Below are 1,913 nucleotides of genomic sequence, written 5' to 3' on the forward strand. Positions count from 1 at the left end.
AGGGTTAGGGTTAGGGTTAGGGTTAGGGTTAGGGTTAGGGTTAGGGTTAGGGTTAGGGTTAGGGTTAGGGTTAGGGTTAGGGTTAGGGTTAGGGTTAGGGTTAGGGTTAGGGTTAGGGTTAGGGTTAGGGTTAGGGTTAGGGTTAGGGTTAGGGTTAGGGTTAGGGTTAGGGTTAGGGTTAGGGTTAGGGTTAGGGTTAGGGTTAGGGTTAGGGTTAGGGTTAGGGTTAGGGTTAGGGTTAGGGTTAGGGTTAGGGTTAGGGTTAGGGTTAGGGTTAGGGTTAGGGTTAGGGTTAGGGTTAGGGTTAGGGTTAGGGTTAGGGTTAGGGTTAGGGTTAGGGTTAGGGTTAGGGTTAGGGTTAGGGTTAGGGTTAGGGTTAGGGTTAGGGTTAGGGTTAGGGTTAGGGTTAGGGTTAGGGTTAGGGTTAGGGTTAGGGTTAGGGTTAGGGTTAGGGTTAGGGTTAGGGTTAGGGTTAGGGTTAGGGTTAGGGTTAGGGTTAGGGTTAGGGTTAGGGTTAGGGTTAGGGTTAGGGTTAGGGTTAGGGTTAGGGTTAGGGTTAGGGTTAGGGTTAGGGTTAGGGTTAGGGTTAGGGTTAGGGTTAGGGTTAGGGTTAGGGTTAGGGTTAGGGTTAGGGTTAGGGTTAGGGTTAGGGTTAGGGTTAGGGTTAGGGTTAGGGTTAGGGTTAGGGTTAGGGTTAGGGTTAGGGTTAGGGTTAGGGTTAGGGTTAGGGTTAGGGTTAGGGTTAGGGTTAGGGTTAGGGTTAGGGTTAGGGTTAGGGTTAGGGTTAGGGTTAGGGTTAGGGTTAGGGTTAGGGTTAGGGTTAGGGTTAGGGTTAGGGTTAGGGTTAGGGTTAGGGTTAGGGTTAGGGTTAGGGTTAGGGTTAGGGTTAGGGTTAGGGTTAGGGTTAGGGTTAGGGTTAGGGTTAGGGTTAGGGTTAGGGTTAGGGTTAGGGTTAGGGTTAGGGTTAGGGTTAGGGTTAGGGTTAGGGTTAGGGTTAGGGTTAGGGTTAGGGTTAGGGTTAGGGTTAGGGTTAGGGTTAGGGTTAGGGTTAGGGTTAGGGTTAGGGTTAGGGTTAGGGTTAGGGTTAGGGTTAGGGTTAGGGTTAGGGTTAGGGTTAGGGTTAGGGTTAGGGTTAGGGTTAGGGTTAGGGTTAGGGTTAGGGTTAGGGTTAGGGTTAGGGTTAGGGTTAGGGTTAGGGTTAGGGTTAGGGTTAGGGTTAGGGTTAGGGTTAGGGTTAGGGTTAGGGTTAGGGTTAGGGTTAGGGTTAGGGTTAGGGTTAGGGTTAGGGTTAGGGTTAGGGTTAGGGTTAGGGTTAGGGTTAGGGTTAGGGTTAGGGTTAGGGTTAGGGTTAGGGTTAGGGTTAGGGTTAGGGTTAGGGTTAGGGTTAGGGTTAGGGTTAGGGTTAGGGTTAGGGTTAGGGTTAGGGTTAGGGTTAGGGTTAGGGTTAGGGTTAGGGTTAGGGTTAGGGTTAGGGTTAGGGTTAGGGTTAGGGTTAGGGTTAGGGTTAGGGTTAGGGTTAGGGTTAGGGTTAGGGTTAGGGTTAGGGTTAGGGTTAGGGTTAGGGTTAGGGTTAGGGTTAGGGTTAGGGTTAGGGTTAGGGTTAGGGTTAGGGTTAGGGTTAGGGTTAGGGTTAGGGTTAGGGTTAGGGTTAGGGTTAGGGTTAGGGTTAGGGTTAGGGTTAGGGTTAGGGTTAGGGTTAGGGTTAGGGTTAGGGTTAGGGTTAGGGTTAGGGTTAGGGTTAGGGTTAGGGTTAGGGTTAGGGTTAGGGTTAGGGTTAGGGTTAGGGTTAGGGTTAGGGTTAGGGTTAGGGTTAGGGTTAGGGTTAGGGTTAGGGTTAGGGTTAGGGTTAGGGTTAGGGTTAGGGTTAGGGTTAGGGTTAGGGTTAGGGTTAGGGTTAGGGTTAGGGTTAGGGT

Source organism: Pseudopipra pipra, chromosome 4, assembly GCF_036250125.1.
Source record: "Pseudopipra pipra isolate bDixPip1 chromosome 4, bDixPip1.hap1, whole genome shotgun sequence".
NCBI classification, from domain to species: domain Eukaryota; kingdom Metazoa; phylum Chordata; class Aves; order Passeriformes; family Pipridae; genus Pseudopipra; species Pseudopipra pipra.